General features: G+C 50.6%; 1 protein-coding gene and 1 long non-coding RNA gene across 18 annotated transcripts in view; one reads left to right on the top strand and one right to left on the bottom strand.

Moving 5' to 3' along the window:
* The window catches only part of TNIP1 (TNFAIP3 interacting protein 1), a 51859-nt gene extending 33302 nt beyond the window's left edge, over positions 1–18557 (bottom strand). For 3 of the 17 annotated variants that reach the window (XM_067032048.1, XM_067032046.1, XM_067032050.1), the window contains exon 1: positions 12022–12185. The gene's annotated coding sequence lies outside the window, so the exon portion shown is untranslated. Of the gene's footprint in view, positions 1–12021; positions 12238–18304 lie in introns of those variants that run through there. The other 14 variants (XM_059061515.2, XM_067032045.1, XM_067032041.1 and 11 more) reach the window with 11 other exon arrangements.
* Positions 12143–16423, top strand: LOC136794071 (uncharacterized). Its single transcript, XR_010840302.1, has 2 exons — positions 12143–12554; positions 16165–16423. It is a non-coding gene; the product is annotated as an uncharacterized lncRNA (long non-coding RNA).
* Positions 18558–19763: the final 1206 nt, after the last annotated feature.

Below are 19763 nucleotides of genomic sequence, written 5' to 3'. Positions count from 1 at the left end.
ACAGGCTACAGGCAGAGGGAACCCAGACAAAACAGTCTACTGTGAGAAAGTCCTCTCTGGAGATCAGAGGAGCTGCCCAAGGGAGGGTCTGGACTTCTGGAGGAAAGAAACACAAAGAGAGGAATGGGGAATTTCCACGTCCTGCTGACCTCATGCCCAGATGGTCAGCAGCAGTTCCAGGATGACCACCGGGCACATGGGAACTCTCCTCCTGGTCTGTATGGTTTTTAGGCCTTTCCTGGAGAGAGGACTCATTCCCAGGATGACAGAGCTGGACAGGAATCTCCAAGGGCAACAAGGCCAAGCCTGTTACCAGGCGCCCCAGGGCTCTCAGAATGCGGGGCTGCATCACTGTCCTGCCTCCCGGGCTGACAGCACATTTCCCCTCCGTCACAGACCACAGGAGTGGGTGTGGACAGGGGAAGGAGGCGCTGACCACCCACACACCTTGCATGGGGCAGTACGGGAGCTCAGCGCCTAGGCATCCCAGGGCATGAGCTCATCTGACCCTCCCTCATGGTGTGAGGGCAGCAGTCAGGCCCCAGAGCAGGAAGACCAAGGTCACACAAAACATCAGGATGGAGCTGGAAGGTGCCTGATCTCTCTCCAGTCTGCCACTGCCCCCACCCACCATTTCTGCTCCTGTGCCACAATCTCACTGCAAAGCAGAAGCCCCATCCACATTCTTGCCATGTCTGGCCTGGATTCCATACCCACCTGAGCCTGGTTCCTTTAAATTTAAAGCTACAGATCAGGTGACCCGCCAGCAGTGGATACCAACCTGCCTTCCAAAAACAGAAAGCGTCGGTGGGGCAGAGGCAGCCAGCTCAGACCTTCTTCCAAAACAAGATCTTGGCTCAGGGCAGGGGGTGGGATCCCACAGCCCACCCTGAGAGGCCTGGGGGTGCCTGCTGGAACCAGAAAGTCCTGATTTAGGGGCAAAAAAGGGCCCAGAGAGATGGCAGGCCAGGCAGCGACCACACAGTGAAACGACAGAGGTGATCCTGTTGAAACTGAAGGAGCCACCAGCCCCAAAACAGAGGAGGAGCCGGCATGACAGGACGACAGGTGAGCAGCTAAGGGGATGGGGGGGTGGGAACGTGGGCCCAAATCACAACCTCCACCCAAGAGGATGATGACGGTTGAAAAAGGCTAGATTCAGAATTAAATTTACATTCCAGCTTCTGCACTGAAATGCTTCAGCCCATCAGAAGCTGCCTTGTGATCAGCCATGTGCTGGTGCCAGAAGTAGAGGCTCCTAGGTATGAATGAACGATACGAATTTGCATAGCTAGTAACATTTGCAAAACACCTAGAGTTTCCCAAGCATTGTTTTTCTGTCACAACAGCCTTGGAAAGAAGGCATGGCTGATGTCTGTTCGACAGACGAGGAAACTGAGGACCACTTGGGAACTTAGTCTGATCTAATGCCACTGGGCACTGGCTGCATCCTGAGGTCAGCTAGATGCTGCAGCTCTGGGGGAAGTGAAGTTCTCCCTGGACCAGAGGAAAACTCCTGAGTAGATCTCTGGTACTGGGAGTTGGGAGGTCACAGTGGCCAGCAGCCTCCTCCCCAGGCAAAGGCAGGGGCTGGCAGGGATGCTGGTGGGTAGGGGTGACAGCGTGGTGAAGGGAAGGGGTCTTCAGGAGGAAGGCACAGGACAGGAAATCAGAGGTCCTGATGTCTACTCTGTTGCCCGCTCTGATGGCCATGGGCAAGCTGTCCACTCTCTGTACCTCAGTTCCCTCATAGGCACAGGGAGGAGCCTGGACCAGAGAGAAACTGGGTGATGACTTAAAAACTGGCCTAAGGATCCATGGAGACCGAAGCCTTGGCTTGGGAGCCAGCCACAAGGCAAGGAAAGAGAGGGGACGCAGCACACTGGAGATAAAACAGCCTTGGAGTCAGGAAGAAAGGGCCCCAGTAGGGTGGGATCTGGGGGTAAGCAGGTGAGGCACGCAGGGTGCAAAACAGAAGGGGGCGCCCAAGTGCACGCAAGAGACCCTGAGCGGGAGCCCTCCTTACACGCTGCACCTGGGGCCTCACTTGCTCCTGCCTCCCCCTGGTCCAGCTCTGCCCACCCCTGCAGGCTGTGTGATACTGGACCAGCCCCTCACCTTTTCTGAGCCCCAGCTGCCTCATCTGCAAAACAGGAATAATAATAGAATCCACTGCAGGTCAGATTAAGGAAGTTAAATGAAATAATATATGTATGATTGGAAGGGAGTTCTCACTTTCTACTTCCCAATTGTTTATTTAACAAAGAAATGTATTCATTTTGTAATAAAATTTCCTAAACAATAATAACAATAGCACCTCACTAAGTACCTGGCACTCAGTAGGTTCTTATTAAAAGGTTGAGGCAGCCCCATAACTGTGCCCAGCTGATTGGTTATGGCATCCACTTAATTTCTGTGAACTGCAAATAACTGTTAAGCAGGGACACTGGGACAACACCATAGCTGGTGAAGCTGAAGCTACAAGAAGCCCATGGACCAAGGCCATGCTCATGAAAGATTAGGAATCATCTGAGTCTCATTTTCCTCAATTGCAAATGGGAATATCTTGCAAGTCCCCCAAGGGCTAACGGGAAGTGAGGCATCATGAAAGCACCTTGCAAACTAAAGCAAAAATCTGTCCACATCTGCACTTCGTGATGACCTCCAGTCCTCCTCACCCATTCCACTATCAGGGAAACTGGGGCTCCAGGTCCATCCATGAAAGAGCAGGCGGTGCCCTCTTGACGACTGTCAGCAGAGAGACAGCACCTACTTTAGATGGTTTGTACCCAGGGAGCCCGCCCTAGCATCCTCACCAGTGAGGAGCCAAAGATTTAATCAGTCTTTCCAACCAATTCAGTAATAAAGAGGCTGCAGGCATGGGGCGTAATATGAGGAACAGGTGGGGCTCAGGAATCGTAGGATCTAGTCAACGTACACCAAGACAAATATCTTCCATCACCCAGCCTCAGTTTTCTAAAAGGAGAGGTTAGCAACAATAGCAATAATACATAAGGGGGAAGACTAGACAAACTTTAAGGCCCCTTCTAGTTCTAACATTCCAGAACTTGCAATTTATTGTCATCCCTTTCTAAAACCTTCTGACCTTGAAAAGCCTGCTCTCCCCAGCTCCAATCCCTCCCAATGCCCAAGCAGATTTCCCTGCCTCGTCGATCCTCCTGCAGTGCTATCAGGGGTGCTGTCGCCTCCCCAAGAGCAGTGAGAAATCCCTGGATGATGTCTGCAGCCCTTCCCCAGGTCCTGCCCTCCTCTCTGACCTGCACCCAGGCTCTCCAGCTCAGCCTGAGAACTGTGTCCCTCAAACACGGCACACGTCTCTGTGTCCTCCTTTCCCCCGTCCCCTCCACTGACTCACCCACAGAGGGAGCCCCACTGCCCCCACTTAGCCTCCAAGAGGCTCTACACTATCAGCCTAGGGACAGTGGGGAGGACCAGGGCCATCAGCTGGCTGGAAACTCTGCAAAAGTCGACCAAAGAGCATCTAACTAAAGCTGGGAGAGGGCCTGACAGTTGTGTGCTACCATATGCCAGGCACTAGGCTGGCATCATTACCAACATTATTACCTCATTTTCTTCTCACCACACAGAGATAAAAATTCTTATCCCTGTTTTCCAGCAAGGAAACCAATACTCTCGGCTAGATGGCATAATCTCTATTTTTCAGATGAGGAAGCAGACTCAGAGAGGTTAAGTCACTTGCATAAGGACACACAGCCGGTTAGTGGCAGAACAAAAAATCCAGCCTTGATCTGTCAGACTCCAACATTGGTGCCCTTTCCACTGGCCTGCACTGACTGAGAGGCACAGGGCTCTGTGCCTCACGGCGAGGACACCAGTCCTGCCTGTTGTCCCACTACCAGGAACATGCCTCAGGTTCTAGGTCCCTACCTCTATGTGCTGCTAACTTTGCATCAGGTACCAGTCTGCCCTTGATTGCCAGCAGTCAACATGGCTTAGACTCTCAGGATGAAAGGAAGCTCAGGGGAAATTCGGTCCTGTTCTTATCCGGTCCCCAGGGGAGCCAGGGGACTCTGGTTGACCATCTTTAGTGACCCAGACCAACCTCCTCCTCAAGGAGCCTCTCCTGGGCAGCCAGCATTGGCTATAGTTAGGCTATTCCCAGTTCTGCTTCCTCTGACCTTTGCTCTGCTTCCTGGGGTCCCCTAGAATAAGGAACAAGATGACCCTCTTCTCCATCTCGGCCCTGAGGAGATATGGAACCTGCAGCATTCTCTCAAAGCAGATTAGCCCTTGTTCCCTGCATCACCCTTTGTAGGGACTGGCTTCCAGACCTCTCCCCATCCACCCCCTCAACCCTCCAACCCCACCCTATCTGCAGCTGGCTTTGAAACTGGACACAACACTCCAGGTGTGGTTTGCCTGACCAAAGAGAGGAAGTTTCACCTCCACCCTTTTAGGTATAATGTTTAGGTATTATGTTTATGGTATTATGTATTTATTAGGTATTATGTTTCTATTGATGTCGCCTTGTGGACATTTGCTTTTCTTATAGCTGGCTGCCCATACTAAAGAATGTCCTTTCTCAATGACATCAACAATCAGGCTTCTATGCCTGATTGGCTGAGAAGAAAGTTCTCTTGTAGATAAGTATGCTTGAGGAGGTTTCAACTATCTAAAGGGTCAGAGGTAACTGATTGGGTAATCGCCTATTTAAGTAAGCTAGGAATCTCTGTGTCACTGTACACAGAGACTGGACAAAGATGTGCACTGCCACACACTTTGTAACAGAAAAAATGTCCTGAATGTTCATCAAGTGGGGACTAGTTTAATAAACTATGGTGCATTCATTCAATGGACTACTTATACAGCCATCAAAAAGAATAGGACAGACTGCTTTGCAATGACAGAAAGGTGCCCATGAGATATTGTTAAGGGGACTTCCCTGGTGGCGCAGTGGTTAAGAATCTGCCTGCCAATGCATGGGACACGTGTTCGAGCCCTGGTCCGGGAAGATCCCACATGCCACAGAGCAACTGAGCCCGTGCGCCACAGCTACTGAACCCCGTGCGCCTAGAGCCCATGCTCCGCAACAAGAGAAGCCACTGCAGTGAGAAGCCCATGTACCACAATGAAGAGTAGCCCCCGCTCGCCACAACCAGAGAAAGCCCATGCACAGCAACAAAGAGCCAACGCAGCCAAAAATAAATAAATAAATTTACTAAGAAAAAAATTGTTAAGGAAAAAAGCAAAGTACAGATTTATATGTATAATAGGATACTATTTATTAAACAACACACAACTACATGTGCATATATGTGTGTGTGTGTGTGTGTATGTATACATATATGTATAAAATCTTAAATGTGCATAGAAAAAGGTCTGGAAAGATACACATCAAACTGCTGCTAGTAGACAGATCTAGAGAAGGACTTGGGCTAGGGGACTGGAATCAAAAGAAACTTTTATTTTACCTAGTTTTTTAACTCTTTACAACGGAATCTAGTCTTGTTCTAGTTTTTAAATTAATTTTTAAATACAGGCAGGAGAGAAGGAGGAGAAAAGAATACAACTTTCATTTTTTACATTATACCTTCAGTATTGCTTGAGTTTTTGGACTTTTTTCTCTAATGAATACATATTATTTTGTAACACTTTTAAAGGGAGAGTTTAATTTTTTTTCGTTTGTTTTTAATTTAAGTGGCTTGACGGGGCCAGAACAATAGGAAAGGGCTATTGTTCTGGCACCAAATGAGGCTGGAGGGCTGGGGGCAGGGATGAGAGTCTCCTTATTATGAATCTGCTTCACGTGGACAGACACAGGCTATAGAGACTGAATCATAAATAAGGAGGGAAAGTCCAGGGACAAGTTTTCTAGTCAAGGAATGCGGTAGATGGAGACCTGGCAACTGTGAAGGAGAGTTTCAACCTGGAAGCCACCAGAAAGGATCTGGCTTCAGGAAGGTCAGGGCTGGGCTTGAGGTGACAAAGGCGGGAAGAAAAGCACCGGACTTTGGTGCTGGAAACAAGGGCGAAGCTTCCCACCTGTTGCCTGTGAGCCCTCACACAGGGACTTATACCTGTTTTGCTGGAGAGGAAGCCAAGTCAAAACAGGTGCAGAGCTGGGCTCAAGGTGGCACGGTTCCCAAGGGACAAAGGAGAACATCCCCACCTGATCATCAGTCCCCAGCCTGTACCCCCCCACTGCCAAGAGCCCCCTAAGAAGGGCTGAGAAGGCAGCGCAAGCAACCCCAGCCCGCTTTCTTTCGCCTCCTCACAGTTCCTGGGATCCACAGGTACAAATACTCTGCGCTGAGAAGTCCAGCTTCCCTCCTGGCAGGTGTGACTCTCTTAACCTAGGAGGAGCACATCCACTATCAGCCACAGGGACAAAGAGCACTAGGCCCAACCTTGGGACAAAAGAGAAGGGAGACTCGACTGTCCTCCTGTCTACCTGACCCCAAAATGCCCAAAGCTGGTTTATCCATCAAAGGCTTTCTCCAGCCCTGTAACTCCCTCCTCCAAGGGGCAAGATGACAACTTCTGAGAATTCCCCTCATACCAAATATGGTGAAAAGAGGGTTTAATGGGTCTGCTCCCTCACCAAGTGACCCTGAGCAGTCCTCACTTTCCTGGTTTCTTCTCCCTATGGAAGTGCTGTGAGGACCAGCTGGAAACCAGAGAACACTCTGCAGACTATCCCAACAGGAGCCACAGTGGTTAGGAAGAGAGCTTCCGGGGGCAAGAGTACCCAGATCAAAGCCGGAGATGTCCTATTTTAATAGCAAAGGCTGGAAACAACCTAATGAAGAAGAAAAAGAATAAAGACATCGAAGCCATTTCACACCAGGGAATGCTAATACTATACAGCTGTGCAAAACAAATAGGCGCAAGCTAGAGACACAAATAGCGAGGTATCTCACAGATATAACACTAAGCGAAACAAGCAAGTTGCAGAAGAACACAGGCAGTGTGATGGCATTTAAATAACATTTTAAAACAATACTAAATATTGTTTACAGATGTATATGTTTATTAAAAAACTGTAGAGAAATACAAAAGAATAAGCTCTAAATTCAGAACACTTGTTCGCTTCTGGAGGGGTGGGGAAGGACATGATCAGGGAGAAATTTCACATGAACAGAAAATACGTTCTTTCTTAAGCTGGATGGGTGGATACCCAAGTGTCTGCATGTTACCCTCTGTGTCTGAAAGATGACTTCGTGTTTTCTAGAAGTCAGGGCTGCCGTCCTCAGACCCCCACTCCTCTTCCCAGAGGTTGGGGAGGGGGGTGGCAGCACCTCAGAGGCAGCAGTCGGGGTGTGGCAGGAACTGGGGTCCCTCAGACCACTGAGATGAAGCTGGCCGTGAAGAAGGCACAGGACCAGGGTGTGCTGGCCAGCTGAGAGCGGTACAGCTGTCCTCCACTGCGGGTGGAGACCAAACCAAGGGCCCCTGACTCATGGGACACCCCCACGCCCGCCCTAAAAGCACCAGCTCTGGCCTCTGAGTAGATGACTCCCTGGTGACACGACACCCCAGCCCCCAGCCTCCTCCCCCCCGATACACACACACACACACACACACACACGCACACGCACACATACTCACACATCTGCCTGGGCCACAGGGTCTCTCCACCCCTCAGGTGCTCAAGGACACAGGCAACAGCCTAGGGATGAGCTCCTTGGGGAGAGGAGAGTTCAGCCCCGCCCGGGGACAGCCCCCAGACAAAGAGCCAGCCGCCCCTCAGCCCAGTGCTCCTCAGCCCAGTCATCCGTTCCTATGGGAAGAGCGACTGTCCCGGGCCGGTCACGGGGGGGTGGGGGGGAAACATCAAGGACTTCCTCCCGCAAGGAGCCAGGCCAGGCCCTGGAGGCTGCCCAGGTCCGTCTCTGCGGGCCAGGGAGCCTTGCTCCCCACAGAACGAGGGGCGCTTCTCCCTGCTTCCCTGCACCTTCCTTCTGGCCACTCTCCAGGGGGCTCCAGACACTCTCCAAAGAGGAACAGGAAGAGGAGGGGCAGGCGGGGGTGGGGGAGCAGCAAGAAGGGTGGGCACAGAAAGACCTGGCCCCGTGGGAAGAACTCGGCAACTACTGGAGCCAGAGAGGGCGGCCCAGTCACTGGGCTACAGTTTTCTGGAAGTAACGCCCTAAGACGCCTGCCACGGCAATCCCTTCATTTTGCAGCTGGGACACCAAAGCCAGCAAAGGGAGGAGGACCTGCCCAAGGCTGCAGGGACGGCGGTGACACAGAGGGGAAGCAAACCCAGTCTTCTGGTGGCCAGCTGCGCGCTCTTTTCACCACACCTCCTACTGCCTTCTCTCTCTGTCTCTGTCTCTCTCTGTCTCTCTGTCTCTGTCTCTCTCTCGTTCCGCTTCCCTCCCTCCAAGTGGTCAGGTAAGCAGTGAGGGAAAAAACAGGGACAAGAAAGGAGGTGGGCCCACAACGGGGAGCCACCTGTAACAACACTGGAAGGGGCCGCCTACAAGGCAGTTCACTCTTGACACCGCGCCGCACTGAGGGTGGTCAAGCGGAGGCTGGCTGATCACCTGCTCGGGTGCTGTTGAGGAAATTCGGGCCAGATGTCCTCTGCGGCCCTCCCACATGTCTACTGCCACTATTCCAAACAGGGATGGAAAGACGTCTGAGACAAAACAAAGGATGACCCATCCAGAGAGGACACAGCATGGTCCAGAGGTGGCAGAGGATTAAAGGCAAGTTATCCCAAAGCGTGAAAAATCGGACCATCTGCATCATCTCCTACTGAAATCCCTTCAACAGCCGCATGATCAGCATCATTGATAAGATTTAATGATGTTCGGCAGCCAGCAGCGATTGATCACTTACCCCACGCCAGCCCTGTGCTGAGTGCTTGACACACACTGCCTCAATAATTCACACCACTCTGGAAGTAGCACTTACGTCACATAATCTTATAGAAGAGGAGGCAGACACAGCACGCACCCAGGTGTGCTGAACTCTAAATCAGGCACATTACACCACGGGTTCTCAAAGGGCAGCTGGACCGGCAGCATCAGCATCACTGCCACCAGCTGGATCAGACACCCTTGGGGGCGCAGCCCTGCAATCTGTTTAACAAGCCACCCAGGGGATTCTGGTGCACGCTTGGGTTTGCCAATGCTCTGATCACTTCCCAGTGCTGCTGACAAGGGAAAACTGACACGTCTCTGCCTGGTAGTCAAGACCATAGGGATTTTCCTAGCCCAGCTGGTCAGCTCCTCCAGTGCAGCAGAGCCGTAGCCCAAATCCTCTTACCCTAAATTGCAGAAGGGACTCAGGCCCCGCTCTGCACCTCATCATCTTGCTTGGGCCCGGCCTTGAAGTCTCCTCCTTCCAGAAGCCCCCTGACCATCTGACACCCCCAAATTGCTCCACACCTCAGTCAGACTTACTGCCAGGCACTTGCTGGCACACTATGCCTTCCAGCTAGCGCTCATAGCACATTTCTGCCCAGTGCATAATGAGTTCCTGGAGGGCAGAGCCAGTGCCTTATTCACGTGAGTACCATGCCACGCCACACAGCACCAGGCCAGAGGGCTGTCAGGAAATGTTTGCTGACTATCAGAAGAAAAGAAAAATGCCTTGGGAAGCAAGTTCCAGCTCTCACCCTGACTCTGCCACTACTTCTCTGGGACAAGTGCCTTTCCATCTCTAGGAATCAGTTTTCTCATCTGTGAAATGCACCATTATTCTAGTTTCTTCTATTCTACTCATCTGCTGAACAAATCCAGCAAAGCCTTACCCCAGACACTCTATCTAGTATCAGGAACGCACACATGAAGACTAAAGAGGTCCCTGCTCTCACCCTTCTATTCTAGGAAAAGAGGAAGACAACAAACAAGCAAACAGTAAAAATTACTGTATGCCTGACACACACAGTGTCTACACACATACTTTCTCAATTGCAAATAAGCAAGATCATTTCAGGGCATGATGAATGTATTAAAAAATATATATAATAGTAATATGACAGAAAGTGAAAAAAGGGGTTACTTTGCATAGAAAGGTCAGGGAAGGCCCCTCTGAGGAGGTGACATTTGAGCTGAGACTTGACAGATAAGGAAGAACCAGCCATGAAAAGAGCTGGGGAAAGGTATTCCAGGCAGAAGGAACAGTACATACAAAGGCCTCAAGGCAAGAATAAGCTTGGCCTGTCCGAGGGGAAAAAAAGCAGGCTGCTGTGGTTAAATCACAGTGAGTGCAATAATAAAATAGTACCCAGTAGTACCCAGAGAGGGAGGCAGACAGCCGACCTCCTACAATTCTGAGGTGTTCAAATCAGGTCGGCCAACCCAACCCAGAACATCCGGGGCCCAAGTCTCAGGCAGCACTGGGGGTTAGGGTATGAGTCAAACCCCACGGCTTCCTGGGGCCCCAAAGTCCCTGGTGTGGGAATAGGGGCAGGCAGCAACCCTCAGCATGAGTGCCACGCTATACCCACAGACACACATGGGTGGGAGAAAACAGGGTCACATAAGTATGGAACACAGGACACTCACGGCTGCAGCCTCCAGAGGGACAAGATCAAGTGCTTCAGTGAAGTGTTAGGCCCTGATCACATTATTTTCCCAGGACACAGCCAGGATACTGGAAAGGAAACAGGGCCCAGGGTTCAAGGCTTACTAGTCTTGGGCAAGTCTTAACCTTTTGGGGGTTCAGTTTCCTCACCTCAAAATTGAGGCTACTACTAGTGACTCTCTCCTAGGGTTGCTGAAAAGAGTAAATGAGATATTAAACATAAAGCACTGTGCTTGGCACACAGTAAGTGCTGATAAATGTAAGCTGTTATTATTACCGTTATTGGTTTTTCACTGCCTCAGTTCTCTCTGCTGTAAAAGAGTGATATTAATACATCATAGGATTGCTATGAGTTTGTGCTAATAAATATTCCAGCCTCCTAATGCAATATCCATTGTCAGGAATGAAAAAAAAAACTGAGAGTCCTCTTTCCGGATCTCTCATCAGGTGCTGAATTCCCCTCTACCCTACCACATTGTTTGGAAAATGAGTAAGAGCTGATTAAATTCTATTTTGACAATGCTGTGAAATAAAAATGATGCATTAGGAATCCACAGATTTCTCTGCACTGTCATTCTGCAAGGGGGTGGGGATAAACGTTGCTGATTCTTCTGTATCATCCACAAAAGTCCCCCCCTCCAACCAAAACACGAAGTCTCACTCAGTTGCACAAAATTCCCACCCACAAAATTCCCATACAATTAATGAATATATAATACAATCACTTTCATGTACACACAACTTCACACACTCTTGCAGACAAATATTCTACAAAAGAAAACTCACGCATATGTAGAAACTCCACACCCCAAATCGCTCCCCAAAATTCACTACAGCTACCCTGCAAATGCACCCAGATGTTGTCTCCAACAGTGGGCAAAACAGAAACAGTATAGCACAGAGTCTGGAGTCAAACGCCAGAGTTCAAATCCTGACTTTGCAACTCTCTAACTGTATGACCCCAATCTCCAAGTGCTTCGGTTTCCTAACCGGTAAAATGCGGATAATAATAATCATACTCGTTTTGAGGATGGAAGTGACAATTAAACGAGTTTAATACATGTAAAGAGCTTAGTTCAGCAATTGGAAAGCGCCCAATAAGAGTTATTTTCCTCGTTATTATGTGTGCACACGGCTTCCAAAACTGGTCTCCCACACTATAAACAGGCCCACGCCTGCACACACACCCTCCAACCCGCGGGTCCGCAGACCCAGCACACAGCCCGCCTGCAGTTCCCAGACACGCTTGTCCACTCAGTGCGCACGCGCGCCCACCACCCTCAGCTCAGGTCAGGGATTCCCCACTCGGCCGGACCCGGCCGCCCCTGGAGGTGCCCTGCGCCCGGGGACCTCGGGCGCCGGAGCCCAGGAGCCAAGAAGGCCAGGCCACCAGTCCGGGCCTGACCTCCCCGCTGCCACGCCCGGTGGACTACCGAGGCTGGGACCGGCCCAGTCCCAGACTCCCTTCCTTTCCATCCCCGCTCCGCCCGGCCGGCTTACCTGAGGGTGGGGACCCTGAGAGACAGCGCCCCACTCTCCGCGTCCAGCCCGAGTCCAGGGACGCGGTAGAGGCCTGGGACAGGCTCTGGCCCCGCAGCACTGCACAGGATCCCGTGTCGGTGAAAGGGAACAGGGCCAGCGACAGGGAACAGGGCCGGGGACTAGGAAGTGCTGGGGGCCGGGCCGCCCCACCCCCTGGGAAAGTCCCCAGCGATTGACAGGCCGCTCGCCCAATCACGCTGCGCTATGTGGGCGGGTCCGCAGCCACCAGGGAGGGACGCAGAGAGGTAAACAGCCGCCGCCGGAGCAGGCCGGTCTCTGGGTACCCTCTGCTTTGGGCTGCAACCTCTGCAGGTCCGGGCAGTCCCTCGCGGCCCTCCCTGCTGCGGAAACTCCGGGCGCCGTAATGAGGCTGGGGCCACCTTGAAAGCCGGAATTTCAGAGTAGAGACGAGCCGAAGAGACCACCCACCCTTTCCTTTCGCCGAGGGGCACAGGGGCCGGAGCGCGGGGAGGGGACTTGCCACAAGGCATGTAAGCATTTGTAGCTGAGCCAGAGCTAGAGTTCGGCGTCCTAGAGTTCGGTCCAGGACTCCCCTGGACTTCTTACAGAGCTCACAGAAATTCTGAGGTGAAAGTACCCTTAAAGAATCTTATTGTCACAGCTGACATTTTTTGCGTACTTACTGCTCCAAACTTGGTAAGCACTTTGCATGCATTATTTATTTAATTCGGTCACCCACCCTAGTGAGATGGTTTTTATCCCCCCCCCCTTTTTTTTATCATAAATAAATTAATGTAAAAGGCGCATGGAGGTTAGATGACCTCAATAAGTGGCTGAACCAAGATTGAAAACTAAGTGAGCAAATCCGTAGCCCACTTTCTACGCTGTCTACCTATATGTGGGCCAGATCATGCAAACAGGCTGTGAGATTTCCCAGACCAGGAAGGAGCAGTAACTTGTTTTAAGGTTGGGAACACTTGTTTTTTTAAGCCCACTATTTTATTTAAAAGAGGGTAAATTTTAATTTCAAAAAGTGGAAAGTCCTAACCTTGGAATATAGGACAGCTCTTTAAATTGGGTTAATATAGCTTTATGAAAAACTTATTCCAAAAGATTCGTTTCACCGGAACTATTGAAAACTTAGTCATTGACAGGCCCTCATCCTCATAAAGGAGAGCTCTGTAAATTAACTGTGACTGTGTGAAAACACACACACACACACACACACACACACACACACACAAAAAAAAAAAAAAAAACAACCCTACCCAGCTATATGCCTAATCCAAGAACTCTCCTTTCAGGCTTTGTGACATCCTGGAATGCTTTTAGTTACTTCAAAGGGGTTATCAAAGTCTCAAAACGATATTAGTTCTAGTTTTGTTTTGTATTGTTGTTTGTGGTACGCGGGCCTCTCACTGTTGTGGCCTCTCCCGTTGTGGAGCACAGGCTCCGGACGCGCAGGCTCAGTGGCCATGGCTCACGGGCCCAGCCGCTCTGCGGCATGTGGGGTCTTGCCATACTGGGGCACGAACCCATGTCCTCGGCATCGGCAGGCGGACTCTCAACCACTCTGCCATCAGGGAAGCCCTCTAGTTCATTTTAATTAGGAAAATAAGTACACATATTTTGAAGAGAGGGAGGGAGAGAAGGATGTGAACACCAAACAAAGCACCACTGAGTGTCACCAATTACTGGGAGATTATGATCTTGGACTGGTTCATACTGCAGCTCTCAGGCATCACCTCACCCATTTGTGCACTTCCCCCTCCCTGTCCGGTTTTCTTCCTGCTCTTGTCTGTAATTCCCAGTTTGCCTTTTCCTGGAATGCACTCTTCCTAATCCCAACCAAAGTCCTTCTCATGAACACTGAAATTTACTTTAAAAAATGAAGAGTCTCCAACTGTTTGCATTTTGTTTCCAAACTATTTCAGCTGTTTTTGTAAATGTCTGACCTTAGAGAATTAGGCAAATGGTTTCATTCCCCAAAGTGCCAGGTGACTCCTAGAGGTGGGCTTGTTGGACAATGCTCTAGTATGGCACAAAAAGGTCTCAGTCATCTTTTTGCCTGATTCCCTCCTTTTGGATAATTTTTCTTAACAATTGCAATATGTGAGAAGATGCATCTCTTCGAAGTCATGACCACATCCACCTCTTCCATCCATTTCAGTCTGTTTGAGTTCTAAACATTCCATGTTAGGGGCCATGGGACCGTTGATCACAATCCCCTATTTGGCAGACTGGTAAACTGAGTCCTCAATGTAGTAAAGAACTTACTTAAGGCCACGCACATGGAGTGATGAAACCAGGGTTGGAACCCAGGTCCTTGGCTCCCAGTCATATGTGCTCTTTCCACTGCATCATGTTGTCTTTACAGTGTCCTGATTTTTCTTACTTTCTTACAGAAACTCAACACTCTTGATGAACGTAGGCTATGGACCTAACTAATGGGGTTCTAACCACTCAACCACTGCCTTCCTGGGTGGACTCTTTTACGTCTTTGTTCCTCTCTGAATAATGGAGATAATGATTACCTACCCCTTAGGTGATCATGAGGATAAATGAGATAATGCAAGTAAAGCCCAAAGCTTGGCACACAGTAGGCATTCAAGAAAAGATAGTGGTTTGTAGATGTGGATTGCATGCATTGAGTAGAACTTCACTGTTAAACCCAGGAATGCAACCTCCCCAGGCTCCATCCCACCATCCACAAACTCTCTGGACCCTAGACTCTGGGAGCTAGGCAGGGTAGGAGATGGGCCCCCTAGCCTGGCACCCCCTTCTTCCCCCAGCCCTGGAAGGAAATTCCAAGCTGGGAAGCTGGGCCTGACACTGAAAACTGAGTGACTTAGTCAGCTGGGAACCTCTTGCTCTTCCAGAGTGAGGACAAGCACCTGTGCAAAGCCCCACCTGGCAGGAGAATCAAAAGGCGTGTGTGTTGTTTTGTTGTTTCGTTTTGTTTTGTTTTGTTTTGTTTTGTTTTGTTTTAAGGCAGGCAGTTTCCCAGTCTCTTTTCTACCACTCCCCCACCCCCTTCCACCACCTCCACCAAGGCTGCTCCAAAGTTAACACACACCTAAATCCACATTTGAGGGATATGAAAAACATACCCAAAAACCCTCAACCTATAAGTGATTTAGCTCTAGATCAAGGGCCTAAAAAGGAGTGAAAGCTGCATATTAAAAACATTAGAAGGTAATATTTATGGCATATTTGCTGTGTGCTAGGTCTGCACTTTCACATATCTCCCAACCAGCCTCTGAGGTCAGAACCATTATCACCCCCGTTTCACAGATGAAACTAGGGCTCTGAGCCATTAGGTGACTTCCACAGGGTCTTCAGCAGCAACAGATCACTGGAACATGAAAATCCCGGTTCTTAAACTCTTCACGCTCTTGAGCATTATGCTATGGAGTCTGGCCAGCTAGCAAGGCACAGAACTCAAAATGCCAGTCCTTAGAAAGGATCAAACCCAGCCTTTTTCTTACAGGGATGAAGCCACTGAGGGCCAGGGAGGGCCATGGACTTGTCACAAGTCTTACAGCAAGTTTGGGATAGTACTTAAGTCTCCTGCTCCCAGAGCAATGCTATTTCCACACATCTCAGTCATGGGAAACAGAGCTCCTAAGACTAATGAACATGTGCCTCACTCTGATAGGTGAATTAGTGAGTCTGGGCCTTCACTAGGGGGTGATGAGCAACTAATGAACTAAGAAAGGAGCAGTCCTGGGTCTGGGTCCCTTCCTTAGATCCAGTCCCACATCTCCATAGCCAGAGGCAATCTCAGGAATGGAAAATCCTACGATGGATTCTAGGTGCTTTTTGGTGTTGGGTGTGTGTGTGTATATGAGAGGGAGATTTCAGTGATAAATGAGAAATGCATGTCAAGCACATGGTGTTGGCTGAAATTGTATTAGGTAATCGTATTTGGGGGTAAAGAGTAAATAAATGAAAAAAAAGAGTAAATAAATGAGCAGAGTCTATGGTCTCTGCTTCCCACCCTAAGCCCCAGAAAGCATTTTTAGTTCTACCTACATCCCAAATAACTGCATGAGAGGATGGATACAACAGTGCTAAGAAACCCATAACTTTTGGGCTCCCCTGGTGGCGCAGGGGTTAAGAACCTGCCTACCAATGCAGGGGATACGAGTTCGGGCCCTGATCCAGGAAGATCCCACATGCTGTGGAGCAACTAAGCCTGTGCGCCACAACTACTGAAGCCTGCGCGCCTAGAGCCCCTGCTCTGCAACAAGAGAAGCCACCGCAATGAGAAGTCCGCACACTGCAACAAGGAGTAGCCCCACTTGCCACAACTAGAGAAAGCCCGCACACAGCAACGAAGACCCAACGTAGCCAAAAATAAATAAATAAAAATAAATTTATTTTTTTAAAAAAGAAATCCATGACTTTTCACATTCATTCAGCACTCTGAGGTGAATTAAACCGTTTCATATTAACAGTTTGCCCCACTTCCAAGAGGCATGTCATGCAAGGGTTAGGAGGTGGACTCTGGAGTCTGATAAACCCTGCCTTAGATCACAGTCCTGCCACTTACACCTCGCGATGACTCTCCTCCAGTTTCCTCATCAATAACAAGAAGGTTAAGACAGTGCCCAATGCACAGGGTAGAAAGAATGAAACATCACAGAACCTGGCATCAGTGAGAGGCAACGATGATACTTATGATCAGCCCTATAGGGTGATCATAAGTGAGGTCCTATAGGACCTCACTGGTGAGGTCCAGTGAGGACCTCAGGGCCCAGATCTGTGGAGGAACTTGCCCTAGACTTCACAGTGTTCTCGGAAACACCAGGCCTAGAAGGCATTTCCCCTTTTTCTCCAGGGTCTTTCCTGTTTTCCTCTTTTTTCATCTCAACTGTTTCCGCTGCGTCCCTGGGCTTGCCTCTTACTCTAGGCTTTCTAGGGCATCGCTGGAGGAGAGGAAAGGGCAAAATGACAGTGGGGGAAATTCCCGCCTGTAGCAGACGTGGCCTAGCCAGGCCCCTCCCACAGTTCCTAGGAGCCCCAGGCCAGCTCCTCTCCCTCTGGCCTCCCTGTCTCCAGCTCAGAATGTCAAGTGGATCTGGGTTTGGATCCAAGCTTGCCCCTTGTCATCATCCTGGAAGTGGGAAGAGGTCAGCCAGGCTCAGCCCAGCCCCTGAAGGAGGCAGACCCATGGGAACCAGAGCATTTCCTAATCCTGGGAAGCCCTGACGGTGGTGCTGTTCAGCCTCACCCCAAGTCCTCTCCCATGCTCCCCCTTCTAGGGCCCCTCCCACTTCTCCCTCCATTCTTCTCCAGCCCAGAAGCCACTGACAGTGACTTGGCTTCCACTCCTTGCCCCTCCTAGCCAGGGACTTCCCTGGGCTGGGCCTCTGACCAACTTTGGAAAATCTGGACTGACTGTGATCGAGGAGGAGGCCGCATCACCACTGTCTGCCAGCCCATCACCCACTCCTAGTACCTCGGGCTCTCTCTGTGTTAAAGGCTCAACCACAGAAAGGTCCAGCGTACCCTGGAGGAGAGCAGGTGGGAGAGCCCTCCAGACGTCCTTTCTCCCCCGTGTTAAGGAAGGCCCCAGCCTTCCACCATGTTCCCAAGGGAGGCAGGGCCAGACTCCCACCTGGTCTCTTCCTGTCTAGCTTTAGACCACTGAAGTGCCCAACACATGCCCACACACTCACCCTCAAAAAGTCACAGACGCATAATCATGTAATGAGCCAGACCCAGACGCCCACGGACACACTCACACACAAACACATAGACATGCTCACACGCTTTTGCTCACACAGTCGTACACACAGGCACCTCGGGAGACATGACACGCTCACAAATGTAGACACACGTTCTCACACATGCACACACACGCACCTGCCTTCATACTTGCAAACCTACCTATCCCCTTTTCTTGGGAGAAGGATAAGACAAAAATAGACCTTTCTTTTCCTTCCCTTTGGAAAAACTGGCAGCGACTGGAGAGAAAAAAGACTGGCTGAGAAGGCAGAGCAAGAAGAGGAGGGCAGGAAGAGGAAATAAGAAATAGAGGGAGAGACGCAAGAGGAGAACAAAGCCAGGCAAGGATGTAGAGGCCCAGAGCCCGAGCCCTGATGGGGAGACGGAGCTGGCCCAGGGCAGCCACAGATCCCAGCTGGCAGGAAAGCAGAGGGGGGCCAGCTGGCTCGTGACTCAGCCAGTAGGGTCTGGTGGCCCTGGAGGTCTTGTGCGGTGAGCCCTTGCCCTGTCCTGGCTCACGGCCCCCGGGCCGGGCCGGGTCACTCACCTGGGGAAGGGCGGGGGAGGACGGGGTCTGTGCAGCGGGGCTGCCACCCGAGAAGGCTCCTCGGCTCGCTGTGCTTCTGCAGGAAGGAGAGCTGGGCCAGGCTGACTTTTAGGCAGGAGGGGAATTCCCCACGATGGAGCCGCAGGCAGCTCCGCAGACCCGACTGAGGCCCATCCCGCCCCCTGGTAGAGCACAGGGCCCTTCTTTGTCAGTTCCACACCTGTCACTTCCCAGACGGGCTGTCGCTTGCTGTGAATTCCAGGGCAGGGAGGGGGCTCTGGGTAAGAGCCCGCCCAGAAGCCTGATGATTCTGTGGCTGGACTGGGAAGTGGCCCAGGGGCAGAGGCAACCCGGCCGGCCCACCCTGCCCCAGCGTCAGTTCTCCCCGAGGACCTCGATCTCTTCCTTTACCTAAGTTGGGGGGATTCCAGCGCCCAGGGCCCTGGCTGAAATCACCAGCCGCCCAGCGCACATCTTCTTGCCCATCCCCCCTCCCCATTCCTCTCCCATCTGTTTCCACTTAGTTTCTTCTCCACAGGGTAGGAAAAAGCCCGTTCCTTCCCTCTGTGCCTGATCTCATTGGGATGTTGAGTGGGGCCTTAGAGACCTACCCACCGATGAGCAGCCCAGCTCTGCACTAACTCCTGAAGCTCACTTCCCCATTCTGAGCCTCAGTGATCCCCTACTGTAAAATGGGGATAATGAGTCCTGCTTTGGCCGCCTCCTGCGATGGTAATTAAAATAAAATGATAGTTTACAGACATTCTTTGTAAACTATTGACTACTTTACAAATGTAAGGTCTCAGTTCATTATCTGCTGAAAAGATGCCTAAGGAGGAGATGGATGGGGACCATCTGGATGAGCTGGCCTTTCTCCATCATTCCCGGTTCTGGAGTTTCGTCATTCTTGCACAACATTATAGACCACTGAAGACCTAGGAATGGACAAGTCAGACCCACTTTCTGCCCACTGAGAGCTCACAGGCTCTGGGCTGCGCTGTCCAGTACAGTAGCCATTAGCAGTACATGGCTATTTAAATATAAATTAGTTGAAATTAATAAAATTAATAATTCAGTTCCCCAGTAGCACCAGCCACATTGCAAGTGCTCAAGAGCCACGTGTGGCTATCACCTTAGACTGCACATGTATAGAATATTTCCATCATCACAGAAAGTTCTATTGGATAGCATTGCTCTGGGGGCTGGAGGCAAATCAATAGGTAACAACAGTCAAGTGTGGTAGAGTTGAATTTTGACAGGAGGAATACAAGGAGCTATAGGAGCAGGACAAGGCAGCGTCTGGTCAGGATTTGGGATCTGGGAAGTCTTCCTAAAGGAAGGGACACCTTGGTTGAGACCCGAAAGTAGCCAAGCAAGAGCATAAGGAAGGGTGTTCTCAGCAAAGGGAATAGAATATGCAAAGAGAAGAGAGAGTACATTCAGGGAACTGAAAATTGTC

Source organism: Kogia breviceps, chromosome 4 (assembly GCF_026419965.1).
Source record: "Kogia breviceps isolate mKogBre1 chromosome 4, mKogBre1 haplotype 1, whole genome shotgun sequence".
NCBI classification, from domain to species: domain Eukaryota; kingdom Metazoa; phylum Chordata; class Mammalia; order Artiodactyla; family Physeteridae; genus Kogia; species Kogia breviceps.
Note: the sequence above shows the minus strand (reverse complement) of the source record. Positions and strands in the feature narration are given on the sequence as shown.